Raw genomic sequence first — 25,578 nt, 5'->3', positions numbered from 1 at the left:
TCTTTGTAACCATACATGCCAGACAACAATTTTAGTGTACTTTGTTTTCTGAATCTCTAATATAAAAGTGATTTTTCTCAAATATAAAACAATCTCAAATACCTGGATATTTTTATCCCTCCTTTTAATATTAGAACCTAATATTTTAAGAAAGTTGGTAAATTTCAGTTTAAGATGAAGACAGAGTAAAGAGAAAGAATTCTTTAAAAATAAGATGAGGGAAGCCCTGGCCAGGTAGCTCAGTCGGTTGGAGGCTTGTCCGTGCACCAAAAGGTTATGGGTTCAATTCCTGGTGCCAGCACTTACCTAGGTTGTGGGTTCAAACTTCTCAGGGCTCATGTCAGAGGCAACCAATCAGTGTTTCTCCCTTCTTCTCTCTTTAAAATCAATACAAATAGTAAGATGAGGGAATATGAGCATGTTTAGGCAATAATTTTGAGCTCAGGAATAGTTGTAGATTTATAAACAAAGAATTCGGTTATCTCAGAAGTGAGAACGTTAAAATACTGGATTCTACAAACTTTTTTTCTCATGGAAAATACAGAAATGTTTCTTGGTTTTCTTATGATAAAATTATCTATTTGGAAGTAATTAATGAAGGAAACATTTAAATATGGTGAAGTTATAAAAAGCCAGTAGCTTTTAAAGAGGAATTCAAATCCTTTTGTGAATGTAAGTGCTTAAGGTGATGAATTAAATGGTTAAGAACATTTAAACAGTTATGATGGTGTATGATATACTGGAGAAGCTAGAGGAAAAATTGAACATTTCCCAGTTAAGTTGAAGTATCTTCTAGATTAAAATTACAGTGTAAAAGATAAGTTACAATGGATGACATTAATGACATGTTAGACATTGCTGAAGATAAGATTAATGGATAAGAGAACATACAATAGAATCTTCCTAAAATGAAAAACAGAGAAAAGAGAATTGTTTAAAAAGATGAACTGAAAAAAAAATTTGAAGAAATAATCCCAAATATTTCTCAGATTTGATAAAAAACTATAAACTGAGAAACAAACACAATAATCATAAGATGAATGAAAATGGCACCAAGGAACGTCATAAGCAAATTGCTTAAAACAACTGATAAAGAGAAAAAAAATCTTAAAAGCAGCCAAAGAAAAACAGAACAAAGGTGAAGGTAGTAGCATATTTCTCATCAGAAGCCAAGTAAGCTAGAAGATAATGGAGCAATATCTTTAGAACACTGAAAGAAAAAACTGTCAGACTTCTGGTCAGGACGGCAGAGTAGGTAAATGTTGTGCTTGCCTCCTATGACCACATCAGAATTACAGCTAAATTATAGAACGACCACCCTTGAGAACTGCCCGAAGACTGGCTGAACAGAAGTCTTATATCTAAGGATATAAAGAAGAAACCACTTCAAGACTAGTTGGAGGGTTGGAGATGGGAAATGGGCTGGTCCCACACCCACAAGTGGTGGTTAAGAATGAGGGAGAGATATCTTGTTGCAGAGATTCCCAGGAGGAGCAAGAGGTCCTAGCCCCACACCAGGCAGTCCCAGCCCAGTCCACCAGTGCTAGGAACAAGAGTACCCAGAACATATAGCTGTGAAAATCAGGGGAATTCTGTCTGGGTAGGATGGAGGCCTGCTGGAGTCCCAGGTGTTCATCTTAAAGAGCCCACACATGGAGTTACTTGCTGAAGAACTCCCCCTCTCTCTCACCTCCAGCATTGGGTAGCAGCCAGAGACATATAGAGGAACTGAATATCTGGCTTCAGGGAGAGGGCTAGAGAGACAGTACTCTTAGCCATTTTGTTCCTTTGTTGGACCCTCCCCACAGAGAGCTGGCAGTGGGGTACCAAGTGCTTTTGCTGAGCCCTGCTTCTACCCAGCTTTCAGGCACAGGCAGGTGCAAAATATGAGTCGTGATCAAATTTGCCCTCCCCTGATGATTCATTTAGAATCTTCCCTACCCAACTTTCCCACAGGCTGGAACCTCTTTCAGTGGCTGTTTCAAGTGACTGTCTTGGCCCATGCTAATAGACTTTCCTAAAACCTCTGAAAGGTCCACAAACCACAATCAAGTAGCAGTCACCTCTATGTGCCCTTCTCCTCTTGTTAGTAGATTCCAGCCTAACACTAGTGGAAGCTGGCCTTGGTTTGCAGCATAGCCTCTTTGAGGTTCCTCCAAACCTAACACAGGCAGCTATCAAATGCACATCACTTTGTAGCTCCTGCTAGGTGTTGCCAGGCCAGAAACAGGCAGCAGCTGACCAGGGTCTGTACAGGAGCACTTCCCAAGAGTCCTCAAAGTCAACATACCCGGTGACTGGCTTCTGATCACACCAGAGCACCACCCTGTTAACTCTCCAACACATATGAAGGATGGTCTCAGGAAGCCTCACAGCGCTTCTACAATGAATCCTACTCCATTGGGCCAGCATACACACAACAGCTCATCTGCTATAGTTGTGGCCAGTCCTCAAAGCCAGTCAGCTGGAAGGTTACTGCCACCACTGATGTAACAAAAACAGTCAGGTCTCAGCTACAACAGGAGGATGTACACAGCCCACAGAAAGGCACCCTGAAGCACCAGCTCAGGTGACCGGGGATACTGTGCCACTGGGCCCCACAGGATACTTACCATGTAAGGCCACACTGCCAAGACTGGGAGACATAACTACTTAGTAGGTAGAAACAAACAAAGGAAGGCAGCCGAAATGAGACAAAAATGTCCCAATGAAAGGACAGTTCTCCAGGAAAAAAAAAAAATGGAAGCAAGCAATCTATCCTGTACATAGTTCAAAACACTGGTTAGAAAGATGCTCAGTGAACTTAGGGGAGAAATAGATGGATTCAGTGAGAACTTCAGCAAAGAGATAGGAAATACAAAAAAACACATAGAAACCATATAAAGGAACCAGTCAGAAATGAGTATTATAGTTAAAATGAAAGCTATATTATATGAGATAAAGCAGAGTATCAACTCGTGACTTGAAAGACGAGGTAGCAGAAAATACTCAGAACAGCAAAATTAAAAAGAAAAAAACAGGATAGTTAAGGGACCTCTGGGATAATTTCAGGCATGAAAACATTCACATCATGTGGGTACCAGGAGAAGAGAGTGAGCAAGGAATTGAAAACCTATTTGAAGAAATAATGATGGAAAACTTCCCTAACCTGATGAAGGCAATAGGCATACAAGTCTGAAAAGTGTAGAGAGCCCCAAATAAGATGACCAGGAAGGGGCCCACGTCAAGACATACCATTATTACAATGCCAAAGGTTTAACATGAGATCTTAAAAGCAGCAAGAAAAAGGCAATTAGTAACTAGTAACTTACAGGGGAGCTCCCATAAGACTGTTAGCTGATTTCTCAATAGACACTGTAAGCCAGAAGGGATCGGCATGATATTTTCAAAGTGGTGAAAATTAAAAACCTACAATCCAGATTACTTTACACAGCAAGGCTGTCATTTAGAATCAAAGCAGTGATAAAGAGTTTTCCAGACAAGAAAGAGCTAAAAGAGTTAATCACCACTAAACTAGTATTTTAAGAAATGTTAAAGGGATTTCTTTAAAAAGAAAAAAGACTAAAAAATATGAATAGTAAAATGGCAATAACTACCTACCTATCAATGATCACTTTAAGTGTAAATGAATTAAATGCTTCAATCAAAAGACTGGGTGGCTGAATGGTTAAGAAAACAGGACTAATACATAGAAACCTTTAAATGAAAATACACACACAAAGTAAAGGGGTAGAAAATATTTAATACAAGTGGAAATAGAAAAAAAGCCTTTAGAACAGAGGCTGTAACAAGCGACAGAGAAGGACTTTACATAATGATAAACGGATCAGTCCAGCAAGATGAAATAGCTCTTGTAAATATCAAAGTACCCAGTGTAGGAATACTTAAATATATAAAGCAAATATAGAGGGACATAAAGGGAGAGATTGACAGTAATAACAGTCATAGTACAGGACTTTAACAGCCCATTGCCATCTATGGATAAGTCATTCAGAAAGAAAATGAACAAAGAAACAGTGACCTTGAATGATATATTAGAACAGATTGATTTTATTGATATTTTTAGACCATTTCATCCCAAAGCACCAGGGTATACATTTCTTTTCAAGCACACATGGAACATTTTCCTGGATAGACCATGTTAGTCCCCAAAACAAGTCTCAATAAATTTAAAATTGAAATTATACCAGGTTTCTTCAATCACAGTGATATGACACTGGAAATCAGTTGCAAGGAGAAAACTGAAAAACACACAAATGCATGGAGCTAAATAACATGTATTAAACAATGAAGTAACAACAAGATCAAGGAAAAAATGAAAGTATACTCTGAAAGAAATGAAAACACAACTGAAAGCCTGTGGGACACAGTGAAATCAATTCTAAGGGAAATTCATAGCAACGCAATCCTACTTTAAGAAACAGGAAAAATCTTAAATAAACAATCTAACCTAAAATAACTAGAAAAAGAACAAAGGCCAAAGTGAATAGAAGGAAGGAAATAATAAGGACTATTTCATACTCTGAAATAGAGTCTCAAAAACAAAAGATAAGTGAAACCAAGAGCTCATTCTTTGAAAAGGTAAACAAAATTGATAAACCTTTAACCAGACTCATCAAGAAAAAAAGAGAGGGGACCCAATTAAACTGACATCACAGAACTAAAAAGGATTATAAGAAGATACTACAACTATATGCCAGTAAGTCAGACAAGCTGGAAGAATTGGATAAATTTCTAGAAACATACAGTCTTCCGAGAGTGAATCAAGAAGAAATAGAATATGAACAGACTGATAATTACTAACAAAATTGTATCACTAATTTGAAAAAATATATGCATCCCTACGTTCATTGCTTCATTATTTACTATATAGACAAGCTATGGAAGCAACCTAAGTGCCCATCAATGGACAATTGGATAGAGAAGAATTGGTACATATGTACGATGGAATATTACTCAGCCATAAAAAAGAGTGAAATCTTGTCCTGGCTGCTGTGACTCAGTTGGAGTGTCATCCCATAACTGAAAGGTTGTGGATTTGATTCCCAATCAGTGCACATACCTAGGTTGTGGGTTCCATCCCTGATCCTGGCACATATGGGAAGCAACTGACTGAGGCTTCTGTCCCTCACATCGATGTTTCTCTCCCTCTTCTGTCACTCAAAACAGTGGAAAAATGTTCTCAGGTAAGGATAAAAAAAGTAAAAAAAATCTTACATATTTGTGACAACATGGATTGACCTTGAGGGTATTATGCTAAGTGAAATTAGACAAATAAAGACAAATACCATATGATTTCACTTAAATGAGGAATCTAAAAAACAAAATAAACAAAACAGAAAGAAACTTAAAGATACAGAGAACAAACTGACAGTTACCAGGTGGGAGAGTGGTTGTAGGGTGGGTATAAAAGATGAAGGGATTAAGAAGTGCATATGGGTACATACAAAATTGTCACTGAGATGTAAAGTACAATCAAGTGAATATAGTCAGTAATATTGTATTAACTATGTACGATGTCAGATGGGTACTAGACTTATTGGGAGAATCACTTTGTAAGTTATAAATGTCTAACACCATGCTAAACACCTGAACTAATACAATATTCAATGTCAACTATAATTGAAATATTTAAAAAAAACTTTTTTACCAGTCAGTCTAGGATTCTTTACCCAGCAAAATTATGTTTCAAGAAGAAAGGTAAAATAAAAACTTAAAATGTACAAAAGCTAAAATAATTCATTACTTTCAGTCCTTGACTAACATGGAGTCCTTAAGCAGAAAGGAAATTAAATCATGTGGCTACTTAGAGAAAAGAATGTGGAGCACTGCAAATGGTAACTGCATGGGTAAATATATGATTCTTTAAAAATTTAGATATTTTATAAGACAAGTGACTAAAGTAAAAATAATGATTGCAGAGTTTATAAAATATGTAAAAGTAAAATAGCACAAAGAAGGGGAGAAATTCCAAGCGTATTATTGTAAGATTCTGATACTCACCCCTGGAGTATTATACATTAAACTTATGCTACCTATATAGTGATAAATTAGATTGTAAAAAGTTAAGGCTGTAGTTAAGTTTGACATGCATATCATAGACCCTAAAGCAACCACCAAAGGAACAGACCAGAGAATTTACTTTGTAAGCCAACAAGGGAGATATTATAAAATGATAAAATAATAAGAAATTATCCAAAACAAAACAGACGAAGAGGGAAAAAGGAATTAAGAACACATGGGACAGAAAGAAAACAAATAGCAGAATGGTAGATTTAAACCCAGCCATATCTGTAATCACATTATATACAAATGGTCTAAACACTAATTAAAAGGCAGAGATCATTGGATCAGGTTTTTTAAAAATCAAAATCCAAGTATATCACATCTACAAGAATCCCACTTTAAATGTAACTAAAAGGTTTGAAAGTTTTTGTTAACGCCGTGCAGAAGGAAGCTGGAATGACGGTACTAGATCAGAAGTTAGATTTCACAGCAAATACTACTACCAAGGATGAAGAGGGAAGACATATCCTAAATTTTTAGGCATCCAATAAAAGAGCTTCAAATTATATGATGGAATGGCAAAGAGAAATATTATGCACTTTTTAAAAAATATTTATTTATTTTTAGACGGGGAGAGGAGGAAGGAAGAGAGGGAGAGAAACATCAATGTGTGGTTGCCTCTCAAGTGCCCCCTGCTGTGGACCTGGCCTGCAGCCCAGTCATGTGCTCCAACTGGAAATTGAACCAGCAACCCTTTGGTTCTCCAGTTGGTACTCAGTCCACTGAGCCACACAAGCTGGGGCATGATATGCAATTTTAGCAGATTCCAATCTCTCTTAATGATCGACTGAATAAACAGAATGTAAAACCTGAAAGTATAAAATTTCAAGGAGAAAACAGAAGAAATTTTTTGTGACTGTATATTAAGCAGAGATCTCTTAGATAGCACACCGGAAACACCCTGAAATAACAGATTGAGAAATTGGGCTTCATCATAATTAAAACTGGCTCTTCAAAAAGACATTGTTAAGACAATGCACAGACAGGCCATTGACTGGGGAAAAAAAATCTTTGTAAACCACTCGATAAAGGACTGGTATCCAGAATATATGAAGCATTATAAAAATCGAATAATAAAACAGAAAAAACTGCAATAACAAAATGAGTCAAAGTATTGAACAGATACCTAACCAAAAAGCTATAGGTGGCAAATAAGCACATGAAAAAACATGTTTAATATCATTAGTTAATGGAAATGAAAAGGCTGGGATTACAGATAGGAAAATTGGGGGGGGGGGTGACAGGTTTATATTCTTGATTATAGTAATGGTTTTGGAGTATATTCTTTTATCAAAATTTACCAAATCGTACACTTTAAACATGTCACTTGATATATGTCAGTTTATCTCGATAAAGCAATTTAAAAGTGTAGAGTAACATAGTTACCATTTTGTATTTGATTGATACATTCCTTTAATACATTTAACTCATCACTCTGCCATTTTCCAAGAACATTTGAAAGCTTCTATGTATTTTTAAAACTATAGGAAATATGCTCTGGCTGATGTGGCTCAGTGGACTGAGCACTTGGGCTGTGAACCAAAAGGTCATCGGTTTGATTCCCTGTTCAGGGCACATACCTTGGTTGCAGGGTGGGTCCCAATTTGGGGGTGAACAAGAAGCAACCAATAGATGTTTCTCTCACACATTGATATCTTGCTCCCTTTCTTTCTCCTTCCCTTCTCCTCTCTCTGAAAATAAATGAATAAAATCTTTTAAAAAATAAATAAAACTCTAGGAAATAGCAGTTTCAATCTGAGAGGAAAATGTATTTGGTTAATAGTATATTGATTTGGCTGAAATGTCCAAGCGCAATTTCAAAGACTTCATTAAACTTGCAGATACTTTCTTCTCCTTAAGGAAACTATTTTTATCTCTAGTTGAAGAACAGAAATGTATTTACATTTGGGATGAGACCTTCAACAGTGAAGTATATTTTATACTGTTATCAATCTGACATTTTTATTATCACTTAATTCTTACATACAAATTAGTTTATTCTTAGATCTGTATGTCCATAGGACTAACAGCATCAGTTTCAACTGGGAACTTAACTAGAAATATGAATTATTAGACCTTACCCCACACTTACTGAATCAGAAACTCTAGGCATGGAACCCAACAGTCTGTGTTTTAATAAGCCCTACAGTGATTCTGATACATGCCAAAGTTTGAAAACAACAGTCTTAGAGCAACAGTGGGTCTTTAGATGCTTAGATATTGGTAGTAGTAAAGTTTGTTGTAAGAAATCTCACATGATTTGTGCATTTTTGTCATGATAGTTTTGCTTTCAAATAGAACCAAACAGATATTGAATAGTAGTTAATGGCGCATGAACTATTTAGGGTGAGGTACACTGATATTCTCAACTTTGAAATGCATTTTTTTCAAAAAAGATGGATAGAGGAATTCATGTAATAAAGATAAATGTTGATTTTAGAATCTGGATTACACATATATGATAACTTTTTAATTATTTTGGCTTTCCTGTAGGTTTAAGACATTGCATGACGAAATATAAAATCCTCACATGGCTCCTTTTTAGATTTTTGTGCAAGAGAAAGAATTGTGCCCAGATGTGCTTTTAGAAAAAATGCTGGTGCATGGTAATGAAATTTTAATATCTTTATAATTATAGGTAGATACAGAAGACTAATTAATACATTGATACTGCATTTTTATTTCTATCTTAGCAATTGCTTATTTTCTATTCAAATTAGAATTGGATATTAAATCTGATCTCACTAATGTACTTTTTCTTAAAGTATTTTTTTAAAATTACACTTGACATGCAATATTATTTTAGTTTCAGGTGTATGACTCTGTGATTAGACATTTATTTAACTTACAAAGTGCTCACCTCAATAAATATGGTACCCATTTTACACCATATATAGTTGTTACAATATTTTGATTGTATTCCCAATGCTCTACTTTACATCCTCATTACTATTTTGTAATTACCAATTTGTACATCTAAGTCCCTTCCCCTTTTTCTCTTATCCTCACTTACCCCTCTCCCATCTGGCAGCTGTCAAAATATTCTCTATGAGACTGTTTCTGTCCTGCTTGTTCATTAATTTTGTTGTTTAGATTCCATATATGTGATAATATCTGGCTTTTGTCTTTCTCTGACTTACTTCACTTAGCACAATACCACTTAGATTCTTTCTTGTTGCAGATAGCAAGAATTTTTTTATGGCAGAATCGTATTCCATTGTATATATGTACAACTTCTTCTTAATTTATTGATGAACACTTAGGTTGCTTCCATAGCTCAGCTATTATGAATAATACTGCAGTAAACATATGAATGAATGTATGTGTCTTTGAGTTAGTGTTTCAGATAAATACCCAGAAGTGGAATTAATGGGTTTTTCTTTGTTGTTATAGCCTTTGTTTTAAAGTCATTTTTCTCTGGTATAAGTATTGCTAACCAGCTTCCCTTTTGTTTTCATTTTCATTTTTATGAACTGTCTTTTTCCATCCATTTCAATCTGTGTTTGTGTCTTTCAACCTGAAATAAGTTGCTTTTGGTAGCATACGTAAGGGTCTTGTTTGTTATTCATTCAGACATCCTATATCTTTTGATTGGAACATTTAAATTTAACTTTTAAAGTAATAGTTAATAGATATGTATTGCTGTTTTATTATTCATATATTTATCTTATTTTCCTCTTCTTGAAAAGGCCATTTGACATTTTGTGTAATACTGGTTTGGTGGTGAGGAACTCCTTTAGCTTTTTCTTACTGGGAAGGTCTTTATTTGTCCTTCAGTTCTAAATGATAGTTTTGCTGGGTGGAGTAATCTTGGTTGTGGTCTCCTGCTTTTCATCACTTTGAATATTTTGTGCCAGCCCCTTCTGGCCTGCAAGTTTCTGTTGACAAATGAGCTGACAGTCTCACATGAGCTCCCTTGTAGGTAAAGAACTGCCTTTCTCTTGCGGCTTTTAAGATTCTTTGTTGTTAACCTTTGGCATTTTAATTATGATGTGTGTCCGTGAGGGTTTCTGTGGACTCATCTTGTTTGGAAGACTCTGCACTTCCTGGTCTTGTATGTCTACTTTACTTGGTTAGGGAAGTTTTCCATGGTTATTTCTTCAAACAAGTTTTCAATTCCTTGCTCGCTCTCTTCTCCTGCCACTATTCCTATCATGCAAATGGTGGTATGTTTGATGTTGTTCCAGGCACCCCTTAAACTGTCCTTATATTCTAAAATTCTTTTTTCTTTTTGCTATTCTGATTGGGTCTTTTCTGCCACCTTGTCATATAAGTTGCCAATTCGATCCTCTGCTTCAATCTCATCTACTGTTGATTCCCTCTAATATATTGTTCATTTCAGTTATTGGATTCTTCATTTCTGGCTGGTTCTTTTTATAAGTTTTTTGTATTTATTTTTATATTTCATGTCTCTTTGTTGAGGTTCTCACTAAATTCCTACTTTTCCCCAAAGTTTATTGAACATCCATATAACTAGCATTTTGAATTCTGCATCTAGTAGATTGCTTGTCTCCATTAATTTAACTCTTTTTCTGGAGTTTTGTTCTGTTGTTTCATTTGGAACACATTTATCCTCACTTTGGCTGCCTTTCTTTGTTGTATCTGTGTATTAGGTAGAGCTGCTATGTCTCTCAATTTTGATATAGTGGCCTCTTAAAATTGTAGGTGTCCTGCAGGGCCCACTGGCATAGCTTCCTCGTTGATACAAGCTGGGTGCTCCAGATGTTCCCCCACCACCATGTGGGCTGTGTATGTCTTCCTCTTGTAGTTGCACCTTGATTGCTGTTGACATTTCATTTGGAGGCATTTACCTCTAGGCTGATCAGCTGTGAAGACTGGCTACAACAACCTTGGAGGATCTGCTGTACAGGGGCTTATTCCACGGAGCAGAACTTAACTGAGTGGGGCTCAGGTACCCTTGGGTCAACTTCAGAGTGTGTTGCTTGTGGAGGTGGTTGGATGGTGTTTCATTGTGGTGTGACGCCTTCTCCTGGGTAGGCAGGTTCTGGGGCATCTATAGAGGTGCAGGCCAAAGTCAGCTGCCACCTGGTTCTTGCCTGGAGCCACCTGGCATGAGCTGCAAAGCCATATGCAGATGGCTGCTACTTGTGCTGGGCTGGAGGTACCCAGAAGAGGCCAAGCTGTGAACCAAGGCTAGCTGCCACTAGTACCAGGCCTAGGGCCATTTAGCAAGAGGTACGAGGTGCACAGAGGCCAGATGCTGCTTGTTTGAAAGATTTAAGGAAAGTTGGCAGCATGAGCCAAGACACACCACTTGTATGGAATAGCCACTGGAAATAGCTTGCATGGGCTTACAAGTTGGATGGGAGCAAGATCTCAGAGTGTTACTCTGTGGAGCTAACAGTGTTAGCCTGGTATTGGAGACTCAGATATGGCATCTGCATGTTGGCTCTTTGCGGGGGGTTGCTCAGCAAAGGAATAATGGCCTTTGCCAGCACTTCTCTCTGGTAGTAAGCTGCCCCTGTATCTCTTGTCCTGGTGCCACAAAATTTAGTTCCTCCCCGTATATCCTTGGGCCTTTCGAGCTGCTACCCCAGTGCTGTAGCGGAAGTCTCTGGAGGATTCTTAAGAGGAATGCCTGGGACTCTAGGATCCCTTTATCTCACTCAGCCACAATGTCTGCTTGTTTTTACAGCCAGAAGTTATGGGGCTTCTCTTCCTGGGACTGGAATCCTTGGCTGGGGAGCCTTCTGTGGGGCTGGGACCCTTGCTTCTCAGCTGGGACTTCTGTGGTTGAGATATTCCTCCTCATTTTTAACTGCCACATTTAGGTGTGAGACCAGCCCATTCGTGTCTCTGCCCCTCCTACCAGATTCAATGTAGTCTCTTTTTTCTATCTTTATGTATAGGACTTCTGTTGAGCCAGATTTCAGATGGTTCTTAATGGTGGTTGTTCTATAGTTTAGTTGTAATTTTGACGTGGGTGTGGGAGGTTCCACATACTGCATTTACCTACTACTATCTTGACCAGAAACCTAATGTTTTCTAAATTACCTACATTGATTTATTCAATATTAAGATGAAAAAAGGTTCATCAGTTATACACCTTTATGATCTAGTTATTGACAGTTTGAAGAACAGACATAAATTACGATTTTTTAAACATTTTATGGAAGCCGTAGTAATCAAATGGAATGTATTTGATTTGGTTAAAAGAGGTGTTTTTTAAAAATACATATTGTTTTTAAATCCTCTCCTGAGGATATGTTTATTGATTTTAGAACAAGTAAGGGAGAGAGAGAAACATCAACTGGCTGCCTCCTGCCCACGCCCTGACTGGGAATCAAACCTACAACCTTTGAGTGTTCCAGATAACTCTCCAGCCAGCTGAGCCACCTGGCCAGGGGAGGTTAAAAGAGGTTTCAGAAGACATGAAAGCCAATAAGTAGTAATGTATGCAATTAATATGAATTCTGATTCAAATAAGTTTTAATAAAAAATAATGAGAGTTTGAAATTTGAATACTGCTGTGTTTGATGATTTAAGAAATTACTAATTTTTGTGTTTGGTCATGGTTTTTTCATTGTTTTTTCCCTTGCTAGCATTTTGTTATTGTAAATTACACTTTTAATATTCTAGAATATTTAAATTTACACTCTGGATCATTAATGATATTGAGCATTGTGATTATGTTTTTAAGAAGGATTACTGTCTTTCAGAGATACAGACTGAAACATTTGCAGATAAAATTATCTATTACTTGAAAATAATACAAAAAAGGAATACACAGGCGGTGGTGTAGATGAAACTAGACTTGGCTGTGAGTTACAGTAATTGAATCTGTGTGATGAGAACATGGGAATTCATTATACTCTTATGGTTATTTTGGCATATGTTTGAAATTTTCCAAAAATAAAAATAAGAAAGATATATTAGAGGTTAAATTGACCTTTTGCACTATGATCTAAGATTCCAACTCCCACTTCTTACATGTTTCTGTATGAATATTTTTTCCAGGTATTTCTGACTTACACATGCAGTTTTTGAGAACAGCCTGTTTCTAAGTTGAGGACTGCCTCTGTTTTTGTTTTTGTTTTTTAAATTTAAAATACTTTTAGTTGCACTACTTTTTGTACCAAATTTTGTAGCAGTGTTCCTTTGGGTTGCCCGAAGTTTCTCCAGTAGCATTTAGTTGTCTTTAACTTTATTTGAAACAATTTTGTTAGATTGTATTGTGGCAGCTGTCATATCAAGTGTACATTTAAACCAAACTTATCAAAATTTGTAAATTTTTTGTAGCCATTTTAATACTGAAGATGGAAGAAAATACATGATGTTTTTGGCATGTTATGCTTTACTATTTCAAGAAAGGTAAAAATGTAAATGAAATGCAAAGAAAAAAGATTTGTGCAGTATATGGAGAACGTGCTGTGACTGATCAAATGTGTCAAAAGTGGTTTGTGAAGTTTCATGCTGGAGATTTCTTGCTGGGTGATGTACCACAGTTGGTCAGGAAAGCCAGTTGAAGTTGATAGCAATCAAATTGAGACATTGAGAACAGTCAGCATTATGCCATGCAGTAGATAGCCGACATATTCAAAATATCCAAATCAATAAAGTTATTGGTGAAAATTTAAAATGTGTCTTTTATTTTACAGAAAAAAGCACATGAAATTTTCTACCAACCCATACTTTTTAAGAATTTTCAAAGAATTTTTTTTAACGATTTTATTTTTTTTATTTCTAGAGAAAGGGGAAGAGAGGGAGAGAAACTACAGTGTGTGGTTGCCTTTTGCACACCCCTAACTGGGGACTTAGCCTGAAACCCAGGCATGTGCCCTGACCAGGAATTGAACTTGAGACCCTTTGGTTCGCAGGCTGGCACTCAGTCCACTGAGCTACACCAGCCAGGGCTCAAAGACTTTTAAAAAATTGGGGAGAGAAAGAACAAGAAAAGGCCTGAATTAATTATGTCTTTTCAATGACCAAATTGTCTTATTTTTTATATCAGTTATTTAAAATTACTGATAGCACTGTCTCTCCTTACTATCCTTCTCCTGTCTTAATTTTTGTACAAGTATAAATTTATTTTACAAATTTTTAAGAAAACACAATTATCCTTTTATGCCTGAATGAAAGTTTACGTTAAGATGTGGAAATTTTGGTGAACCAAAATAATGTGTTTGATTAATTGCATATATTTTTAACCATTTTTCTGGGGGACAGTTCATGTTAAACAGGGTGTTTGCAAGAATTAATTAGTGTTAGAAAAAAATAAAATAATATGTTTTTATTAAATATAATCTATCAAATTTTTTTAGGTTTCTGATTAGAAATGATAGGATGATTTTACAGATTGAGTTCTGTGACTTTCATCTCAGGAAATTCCACTGAGATTTAAAACAGCTTTTTTAAATCTAATGTCAAGTTTAGAAAGAAAAATCCAAAAGTTAAAAAAATAAATACAAGTTTAAATCGGAAAAATGCATGTTAGGATATCAGTTTGTAAGATGAATTAGTAATTTGGAGAAGGTCCAACAAATTCCAGCAAAATTTATTGCAATTTCCCTGAAAAGGTGTTTAAATTAGTTGATAAGCCAAATGTTACTGTCGTTGCCAAGGGCTCTTCAATACTGACCACTTTAAATCAACTTTGATGAAAGTGATATAACCATATTCTCATTACAAAAAAAAATTGGTAAATAGAGAAATTTACTGTAATTCCATCATCTTAATATAATTGCTATTATGATTTAACTGTTTTTATCTATTTTTTTCCATATATATTTTCAGGTACTTCTAAAATCTAGATTTAACTGTGATGCTAAAACTCTTTGGAATCTATAGTAGTCTTCTGATTTCAGATATGGCCTTGGAGTCCTTTAACTTTTGGTTTTGTTGAATTAGACAAATGAAAAAACCAGAAAAATACATTGGATTTCTCAGTCTAAACGTCTGTATTATTCCTGTGGGTCTCTCAATTATGCTGTGGCTGTAATTCAAGTAGGATCTTGTTTTGTATTTCCCCACATACTTTTTAAAGTAGAACTGAAGTTTCAATCCCTAAGCCATGTTTATTGTCATGAGCTAGCTACCTTAGATGCTACATCTAGGCTATATCATAATAGCAGCATTCTTAGAACAAATTTAGGTGGAATGGATGGATATGAATGAGGAGGTTAAGAAAGGAAAACTGGCAGAATATGAGTATAGAAGCTAGTACAGATTTAGAATTATAGCAGTGACTGAATGAGAAAACACAGTATTGTTTCTAAACCTGTTAGAATTATAGACCGAATTTATATGTTGAAGCCTTAACTCCTCATTTTGATCATATTTGGAGGTACTTAGGTTTAGATGAGATCATGAGATCATGAGGGCAGAGCCCCCATAATAGATTAGTTCCCTTATTAGAAGAGTCAAAAAGATCAGCGTCCTCTCTCTCTTGCCTTGTGAAGATACAAGAAGAAAATAGCCATCTATAGGCCAAGAAGAGAGCCTTCAGTAAGGACCCAATAATACTGGCACATAGGTCATGGAATTCCTATACTCCAGAACTCCTGGAAATAAATTTCTGTTGCTTAAGCCACCCAGTCTATGGTATTGTTCTAGCGGCCCAAGCTGATTAAGGAAGTAATTGTTACCAGTAAGCAGAGTGCTAGTTTATCAAATATCCAAAAATGTGAAAGTGGCTTTGGAACTGGGTAATGGGTAGAGGCCGAAAAAGTTTTGAAGTGCATGCTAGAAAAAGCTGAGATTGCTGTTAAGTAACTGCTGATGGTGACTGGTGAGAGCTCAGAATGCAAAGAGAAGAACTGGAGGGAAAACCTCCATCTTACAGAGAATACACAAATAATCATGAACAGCAGAATGTTGGTAGAAATGTGGATGTAAAGGCCATTCTGATGAGTTCTCAGATGGGAATGAGGAATGTTATTGGATAGTGGAGGAAGATTACCCTTACTATAAAGGAAAGAAGAACTTGGCTGAGCAGTATTCATTTTTCAGTACTTTTTAGGGGGTAGAACTTGGGAGTGATAAAATTGGATATTTAGCTGAGGAGGTTTCTAAGCAAAGTGTTGAAGGAGTGGCTTGGTTCCTTCTAACTGCTTATAGTAAAATGTAAGAGGAGAGGAACGAATAGACAAAGGATTTGTTAAGCAATAAGAAACCAGAACTTAAAGATTTGGGAAATTCCCAGCCTATCCATATTGCAAAAAATAAGGAAGCATGTTCGGAAGAAAACACCAAGAGTGTGGCTTACCGACCATTTGGTAAGGATGTTAGTGTAAGCCATGGACCTAATTAGCATCTCAACAGAAGCTGGGAAGAGAGGTAGAATTATAAGGCAGAAACGCTGCCTGCTGGGACTAAAAGAAACAGAAAATGGAATGGAATGAAGGAAGGCTATGAACATGTATTATCCTTTAAGTAAAGGGAAGAAGGACCCAAAAGGTGATCCTAGGTCATCAGGACTGCTATTTCCAGCACAGGTCCAGAGTGTACAGGTCTAAGGGAGGACTTATACCCTGGTTTCAAAGGATGGGACTTCTGCCAATCAGAGCCACATGGGCATGTTTCCACCAAGCTGAAGGAATATCTGTGAGGATAATGCCATGCTCAGTTGGGTCCAGAGAGCAGAGCATGGAACCAAAGAAATTGTTATCAAGCCTTAACATCTAATGGCATTTGCCTTGCTAGGTTTTGGACTTGGTTGGGACCTGTTATCCTTTGTTTCTTCTGATTTCCTTTTCTCTTTTTCTTTTTTTTTTTTTTGTATATTTTGATTATGCTATTACAGTTGACAGAATTTTTACCCGTTTGCTCTCCTCCGCCTGGTACCCTCCTTCCCTCCAGCATTCCCCCAGCTTCATTCATGTCCATGGGTCATGAATATAAGTTCTTTGTCTTCTCCGTTTCCTGTACTCTTCTTTACATCGCCCTATTTTGTACCTACCAATTATGATTCCTAATCCCTGCACCTTTTCCCTCATTCTTCCCCTTCCCCGTCCCAGCTGATAGCCCTCCAGATGATATCCATTTCTGTGACTCTGTTCCTGTTCTGGTGGTTTGCTTGTTTTTTAGTTTCTTTTGTTTCTTTTAGGTTCAGTTGTTGATAGTTGTGAGTTGTCATTGTAATGTTCATAGTTTTGGTCTTCTTTTTCTTAAATAAATCCCTTTAACATTTCATGTAATAATGATTTGGTGAAGATGAACTCCTTTAGCTTTACCTTGAAGCACTTTATCTACCTTTTGGTTCTAAATGATAAGTTTTGCTGGATAGAGTAATATAGGTTGTAGGTCCTTGCTCTTTATCATTTTGAATATTTCTTGCCAGTCCCTTCTTGCCTACAAAGTTTTTTTTGACAAATCAGCTGATAGTCATATGGGAATTCCTTTGTAGGTAACTCTCTGCTTTTCTTTAGCTGCATCTTTAACTGTTGGCATTTTAATTATGATGTGTCTTGGTGTGGTCCACTTTGAGTCCAACTTGTTTGGGACTCTTTGTGCTTCCTGGACTTGTATGTCTATTCCTTCACCAAATTAGGTAAGTTTTCTTTCATTATTTTTTGAAATAAGTTTTCAATTTCTTGCTCTTGCTCTTCTCCTTCTGGTATTCTCTATGATTTGGACATTGGCACATTTGGAGATGTCCCAGAGGCTTCTTATACCATTTTTGGTTTTTTGAATTCTTGTTTCTTCTTTGAGTTCTGGTTGAGTGCTCATTTTTCCCTTAAGTTCCAAATCATTGATTTGAATCCCAGCTTCCTTCCTTCACTGTTGGTTCTCTGTATATTTTTATTTCACTTAGTGTAACCTGCATTTTCTTCTTTTATATTGTTACCATACTCAATGAGTCTGAACATCCTGATACCAGTGTTTTAAACTCTGAATCTGATAGGTTGGCTATCTCTGTGGGTTTTTTTAGTTCTTTTTCTGGGATTTTGTTTGTTCTTTCGTTTGGGCCATATTTCTTTGTCTCCTCAATTTGGCAGCCTCTCTGTGTTTGTTTCTATGTATTAGGTAGAGCTGCTTTGACTACTGGTGTTAGCCTGCCAGTTAAGTTGTATGCAGCAGGGCATTTGGTATTTGCCAGAGCAGAGCAACCCCCCTCATTGCTTTGTGGCTCTGTGTGAGAGGAGGACTCAGAGAGAGCACAGTGCCACTGCCTGGCTTTTGGAGGTTTGCCCGGCACTTGCCCTGTTTACAGTCACATGACCCATTACCTGTATGCAACTGGTGTCCTTCCAGCTGTTTCCCTGGTGGTAAATCCCAGTGTGGTGGGTTTGCAAGTTCTAAGTCCATGCAGGCCCTTTAAATTGTCCTGAAAAACTGGCAGTTTCTTCTGCTGCCTCAACCCCAACTGGTTTTCACATCCAGAAGGTATGGGGCTTTATATTCCTGGCGCTAGAACCCTGGACTGTGCAGTCTGCTCTGGGGCTGGGATTGCTCTCTCCCTTGGTATCCTTCCTGATATTTATCCATGACACTTGAATATGGGACCAGCTATTCCACTGCTGCTGCTGCCTCTCTGTGTCACACCTCGTCTCCTTGCCTCTTCACCCTGACTCCGTATCTCCACCCCTCCCCCCATCTGGATGAATGTGGCTTTTTTAAATCCTTCATTGTTGGACTTCCATACAGTTTGATTTTCTGATAGTTTTGAGCATTTTTTGTTCTGAGTTTTAGTTGCAATTCTCATGATTGCATGAGGAGGTGAAGCATGTCACCTGTCTTGACCAAAAGCCCTTTCTTCTGATTTCTAAATTTGGCCTGCCCCACCATTGTATTTTGGAAGCATGTAAGTTGTCTTATTTCACAAGTTCATGTCTGCAGAGGAATTTTTCCCCAGAATGAATTGTATCCAAGTCTCACCTAAATCTGATTTAGATGAAATTTTAGACTTTAGAATTTATGTTGAAATAATTATGATTTTTGTTGGGATGGAATGACTGTATTTTGCATACAAGAAGAACATGAATTTTGAGGGGCCAGAAAAGAAGGTATGGATTAAACATGCTGAAATGGATAGGTTGAATACTTAAGCCCTTTTATGATGATATTAAGAGGTGGGGACTTTGGGAGGTAATTAGGTTTAGATGAGGGCATAAGGGTGGAGTTTTCATGATGAGATTAGTGCCTTTATTATCTAAGAGGCAGAAGGGAGAGGCCAGAGCCCCCTGTTTCTTGATCATGTGAGGGTACAGCAATAAGGTGGCTCTTACTTAGCAAGTCAGGAAGAGTGCCCTCACCAAGAACCTGGTGATGCTCTTACTCAAATCTTGGAATTCTCAACTCTCAGAACTATGAGAAATAACTGTGTTGTTTAAGCTACCCAGTCTGTGGTATTTAATAGCAACTAGAGCAAAGTTTGCAAATATTTTCTCCCTTTCCTTAGGTTGCATTTTCACCGTGTTGAATGTGTCCTCTGGTACATAGAAGTTTTTAAGTCTGATGTAGTTTAATTTGTCTATTTTTTTTCTAATGCTCACCCAAGGATATATTTATTGACTTGAGAGAGAGAGGGGGAATGTTGATGTGAGAGAGAATCATTGATTGGTTGCCTCCTGTATATGGGCCAACTGGGTATTGAACCCACAATCTAGGCATGTCCCTGACCAGGGATTGGACCTGCAACCTTTTGATGTACAGAAAAACACTGCAACCAACTGAGCATCCTGGCCAGGGCTCATTTGTCTATTTTGGCTTTCATGATCTTTGCTTTTGGTGTCATATCGTAGATATCATTAACAAGACCAATGCCGTAAAGCTTATCCTCTGTGTTCTTTTTGAGGTTTTATAATTTTGGGTCTTACACTTAGACTTTAAATCAGTTTTGTGTATGGTGTACATTATGATTCTGACTTCTTTCTTTTGAAAGAAAAGAAGCAGTTTTCCCATCACCATTTGTTGAAGAGACTCTCTGTTGTATGGTTTGGCACTCCTGTTGAAGATCATTTGACCATAAACATGAGAGTATTTCTGATCTCTCTATTCTTTTTTGTTGGTGTATTTGTCTTGTCTTTATGCCAGTACCACACTGTTTTGATTACTGTGGCTTTGTAATATGTTTTGAAGTCAGGAAATTTGAGCCTTCCAACTTTGTTTTTTTTTTGTTTTTTTTTTTTTCCCCAAAATCGTTTTGGCTATCCAGGGGACCCTTGACATGCCATGTGAATTTTAGAATGAATTTTTCTACTTCTGCAAAGAAAAAAAAGCTAGCTAGATCTTGACAGAGATTGCATTGCATTTGTAGATTGCATTGCATTTGTAGATTGCTTTGGATAGTGTGGGTTTCATGTTTTCCAATCTATCAACACAGGATATCTTTCCAAAATGTCCTCTATAATTTCTATTAGCAATATTTTGTCAGTTTTCAGTATACAAATCTTTTACTTCCTTGATTAGATTTATTTCTAAGTATTTTTTTTATGCAATTGTAGATGGAATTGTCTTAATTTTCTTTTCAGATTATTTGGTTAGTGTATAGAAAGGCAACTCATTGTTGCGTGTTGGTTTTTACATCTTTCATTTTTACTGAATTTGTTGATTGGGTATAACAGTTTTTTTTTAATCTTCAGGGTTTTCTACATATAAAATCCTGTTTTGTGTGAACAGGGATAGTTTTATTTCTTCTTTTCCAATTTGGATGTCTTTTATTTCTTTTTCAGGTTTAATTACTCTGGCTAGGACTTCCAGTACTATGAATGGATATGGCAAGAGAGTGGGCTTCTGGCCTTGTTCCCAGTCTTAGAAGAAAAACTTTTCAGTCTTTCATCACTGAGTAAAGTGTTAGACGTGGGGTTTTAAAGAGGGACCTTTAATATGTTGAGGTAGTTTCCTTCTGCTCTTAGTTTACTGAGTGTTATTTTTTTAATCAGGAAAGGACATCGAATCTTGTCAAATGCTTTTTCTGTATCAGTTAAGACGATCATGTCATTTTAAGTTTAAAAAATAATTTTATTGAAGTATACACGGAGAAGTACATAGGGACAGGGTGGGGCAAAGGTAGGTTTACAATTTTGAGTACATGAAACAGTTTGTTCTTGTGTTATTAATTATATTATTTACTGTAAGAACAACTTAAACTTACTTTTGCCTCACCCTCTATATTAGTGTACAGCTCAATGCATAATGCAATGACAGTTAACAACAGCGTCACAAGTCAAGATACAGAAGAGTACCAGCACCCCATAAACTGCCTTCTTGCACCTTCCAGTCTCCACTTCTTTCTTCTTCTTCTTCAAAGGCGATTGTTATCCTGACAGTACTGTAAATTGTTTTTATCGGCTTTGGAACTTTCTGTGGTAAAGAGGTTGTATAGTATGTATTATTCTGAGTCTGTTTTTCACTCCCTTTTATTTATGAAATTCATGTTGTTCCCTGTATTACTAGTTCATTAATTTTCATTGTTGTATAGTTGTCCAGTTGGATGAATCAGATACAGTTTACCATTTACTGTGGAGGGTTGTTTAGGATGGCTTTAGTCTTGGGCTAGTAAAGAATAATGCTGCTGTGTACCTTCATGTACTTATCTTTTGGTGCACGTGTGCATGCATTTCTTTTTGGTATACAGTAGGAGTCTGATACTTTGATCATAACAGGGTCATAGAATATTTATATGTTCAATTTGGATAGATAATATCAAATTGGTATCCAGAGTGATGTTTTGAGTTTTCATTCCATGAGTATGCCAGTCACTAATACTTGATATTGTCAGTGTTTCATTTTTATCCTATTGGTTATGTGGTAGTATTATATGACTTTTAATTAGCTTTTTCCTAGTAATTAATTTGAGAATCTTTTTATGTATATACATATACAAACTGTCTTGAGTTTACACTTTTGTAAAGAGTATATTCAGGTCCTTTGACATTTTTCTATTTTTTAAAAATTAATTTGTAGTAGGCCTGTATGCAAAGGGGAGAACCTCAAAAACCTAAATTTATCTATACAAAATTGTGCATTTATTCTTACATGTTTAAACTTTAGTCACCTTCAAAGTACTCTCCGTTCAACAAAATACACCTATCAAGACATTTTTCCACTGCTCAAGACAGTTTTTGAACTCATCGATTTTGATGCCTTTTAGTGCTTTTGCTGTTTTTCGTTTTACCTCTTCCACATTGGGAACACTTTTCTCTTTGAGGACTGTATTCTTCTGGGGAAACAAAAAAAAAGATCACTTGGGAAGAGATCAGGTGAATAGGGAGGGGCATGGGGGTCATGCCCTTTTGGTCAAAAACAGTTGAACACCCAGCGTGGTGTGGACAGGTGTGCTCGTACATCACCCATCATGAAATGGGCAAATACTTGGGAAAAGTTGTCAAAAAAGAAAGGTGCTGAAGTGGAATGCAGCTTCTTACAACAAGGCCAGCTGGTACACTGATACAGATGGGTTCCTAGAAACACTCACCTAGCAGGGGGTGCATGTAGTACAAGGAGCCTGCCCTCCAGATGGTAATTCCAGGGTTATTTGGGTCCCCCCCTTGTATATTCTAAGTATGTGGTATTTTTTCAGTTACATATGTTGTAAATATCTTTCTCTCTGACTTACTTATTATTCTCTTAAAGATATTTCTTAATAAGAGATTAATTTTAATGAAGTTCAGTCTATCATTTTTTTCCTCTGTGATTTAAAAAATATAACTTATACCATGTTTGAAAAATCTTTCTCTGTCCCTCGGTTATGAAGATGTTCTTTTGTGTTTTCTTTTAGAAGCTTTTTTGATTTACCTTTACATTTAGATCTACAACCTGGCATTAATATTTTTTAAATGTTTAATTTGACATTAATTAAAATTTCAGACTTACAGAAATATTGCAAGAATAGTACAAAGACATGCAGCTTTTCTTCCCTCAAATGCCTGAAATGTTAACATTTTATTATATTATTACTACAAAGATAGTTGAATATTGATATACAGATATAGATGTAAACAGTAATATGCTGGAGCCATCTTGTACTTGTATTCAAAAATTGTTAAAAATTCAGGAATTTTCAGGTTGATTTTTAAATCATGGTAACCTGAAACAGGTCATGAAGGAATATTTTTTCATGGAAATTAGCAAAAGCAAGAAATCACTCCTCCCTTTTTTTTTTTTTTTAACATATATCACACATTACATATAAAAACAAGTAGTCTTGGTTGGGTGGCACAGTTGGTTCGAGTGTTGAGCTGTACATCAAAGGTTGCAGGTTCGATCCTGGTCAGGGCACAGACCTGAATTGTAGGTTCGAGCCCTGGTGAGGGAGCATACATAGGCAACCCATCCATGTTTCTCCTTCACACTGATCTCTCTCTCTCTCTCTCTCTCGCTCTCCCCCCTCCTTCCTCTTTCTAAAATCAATAAACATATCTTCATGTGAGAATTTTAAAAAAGCAAGTAAAGATAGATTAACTCAAAACAAGTGAGTATAGTCACAAAAATAAGATGAGAATGTAGGAAGTGAGTAGTAACAAAATTAGAAGAAATTTCTTGAAAAAAACTGGCAGTGTTCTCCATGCAGGAATGAAAGGAATTTTTAGCTTTCTAAATGCAGCCTTTCAGCTGCGTGACTGACATTTATGATTTGCAAGCTGAAATAAAACCAGCTACTTTGCATATTGTGTGATGAATATGGTCATGTAAGAAATCAGTTCATAAATGAAACTTTTTATGTGTTATAGCTTTACAAAAAATAAAATTAGAGAACACTTATGTGGGATGATAATATTAAAACATAATGTGTGGCTTCAGATCCCATCTGTAATAGCATTGTTGTTGGAATTCACTGGAGGTTCAGAAGAAATTTTGTATTTGTAGAGTGGCCAGTCCACCTCTTGAAACTAACCTATGGTTGTAACTTCAGCATTACATTCTAAATTTGAGCTATAATGGTGATTTGCAGTTTTAGTTAAACTTATTCAAATATTACATATAGAATAACATGACAAAATAAAAATTAGGGGTTATTTGTAAAAGTTTAGTAATTTACAAAAAATGAATTGCTTATAAACTTTTAACTCTAGTTAATCCCAGTAATCCTAAATTAGCTTCCCTAAAATGTTTCTTCTTAAACTAAATTATGTGACATGCAAGTGCAAGAGTGAAAATAATTGATTCTTTCCCATCTTATAATTCTTCATATAGTTCACAGTGTGAAATTGTTTGACATGATTTAAAGTACTTAGTGATTTTATTGAACTTTAAAAACTAGAGCAATACAGATTAAGCCAAAAGTTAGATTTGCATAATCCCTATATATATATATCCATATATATACACACATGTACACGTATGAGTATATACAACAGGTAATGTTTAGACCAGTATATATTTTGTTATGTTTACATAGCATTCATTTTATGAGAATGTTTTGTACTGTGGTTTTATGTATAAAATCTTGAAGTAGATACCTATATTGAATATTTTTAAAAATCTTGTAGCAGTTTTTATATATCTAAATAGAAAATTGTTTTTAGGTTAAATCAACTTGTACAAGGGTTCTGCAAAGACACCGAAATTTTAGAATGCTGCAAGCATCCAAAAATGTTTATTTTGCCTTTCAGTGTAGATTCAAGGAAATTTATGGTTCAGCTCAATTGTGCCCATCCTGACATGTACTTGGCTGGTGTTTTATTTGTTAACATTTTCTATGATAAACTAATATTGCTTTCGTCAAGCCCTTTTTATATCAGGCATATTCTATTTATAGTTAAGGGGTTCTATTGTAAATGTATGTGCTTTTATCACTGAAATGGTAGGGTTTAATATAAAGTAGGTGTCACTCTGAAAAGAAAAATAAAACAAATTGTAGAAGACCAGTATCGGAACATAAAACTGGAAGGGTCTTATTCTAATCCTGAATGAATTTTTCTACCATTTTCATCTATCTGAAGAATCAATTAAAAATCATAATTGTGGTGTAGTTCCTAGAGACTGATAGGATGATGAGGGTGGATTAGGTCTTCATTATCACCTTCTCTCCTTATAGAAAAAAATGAGTGGTAGGATTGCTTCACTCAATTATTGCATTTTAGTGCCTATCCCTGTGTTTAACTAAAAAATGATGGTAGTTAAATAAACAATGTGTAGAGATGAAAAGGATAGAGAAACAATTTAAATAGGAGCTGCTGATAATATTGGTTTTATTATATATATCATAGTTAATTGTCTACATTAACAGGCAGTTGGTTAAGTTGGAAGAAATATATTCCCATAAATGTTCTGTTGACTAAAAAGTAGTCAATATAATATTGTAAAAATTTCCTTTGATAAGAATATCTCTTTAGGTTAATGAATAAGACAAATCTTGGGGCTCGCTGTAGAGCACACCCACGCCTCTTAGGTATGCATCTTTACTTTTCTCTCCTAAACACTAAGTGTTCCCACAAGACTTGGAACCAGGGGAGCAATGGGCAGCTGCACCTCTTCCTACACTTACCCCCTCAACCTGTCTCCAAGGCACCATTTCAGTGAGCTAATAACACCAGCCCACTGTGGCTCACTTGTTTCTTGTAACATTTCCAGAGAGCCAAAGCAGAGCACCCCCAAGCTCTTTCTTAT

At 36.2% G+C, this 25,578-nt stretch overlaps 1 protein-coding gene across 2 annotated transcripts in view; it reads left to right on the top strand.

Annotated features, from left to right (window-relative positions):
• FNDC3A (fibronectin type III domain containing 3A) overlaps positions 1-25,578 on the top strand; it is a 238,390-nt gene that overhangs the window by 10,346 nt on the left and 202,466 nt on the right. The gene's annotated exons all lie outside the window — the stretch shown is intronic.

This window comes from Pteronotus mesoamericanus, unplaced genomic scaffold (genome assembly GCF_021234165.1).
Source record: "Pteronotus mesoamericanus isolate MK-2021 breed Mesoamerican mustached bat unplaced genomic scaffold, CSHL_Meso_final contig_94, whole genome shotgun sequence".
NCBI lineage: Eukaryota > Metazoa > Chordata > Mammalia > Chiroptera > Mormoopidae > Pteronotus > Pteronotus mesoamericanus.
The sequence above is the reverse complement of the archived record's forward strand: the minus strand, read 5'-3'. Positions and strand labels throughout refer to the sequence as shown.